A 203-nucleotide genomic window follows, 5' to 3' on the forward strand; every position below is an offset into this window, starting at 1 on the left:
GTTTTATTTTTTTTCTCTCTCTCCTTTTCTGTCCAGTTGCTTATCTTCGTTTCTCTCCATTATGTCACTTTCACTGCATTATTTTGCCTTCACCTCCTTCACTATAGGAGCAATTTTCTTCTTTTGTTCTTCTTTGGATATCCATTTGTCTGCTTATCTATCCGCCTATCCAAACATACATTTGTGTACGTGTGCGGGTGTTC

This window comes from Penaeus monodon, chromosome 27 (assembly GCF_015228065.2).
Source record: "Penaeus monodon isolate SGIC_2016 chromosome 27, NSTDA_Pmon_1, whole genome shotgun sequence".
Lineage (NCBI taxonomy): Eukaryota > Metazoa > Arthropoda > Malacostraca > Decapoda > Penaeidae > Penaeus > Penaeus monodon.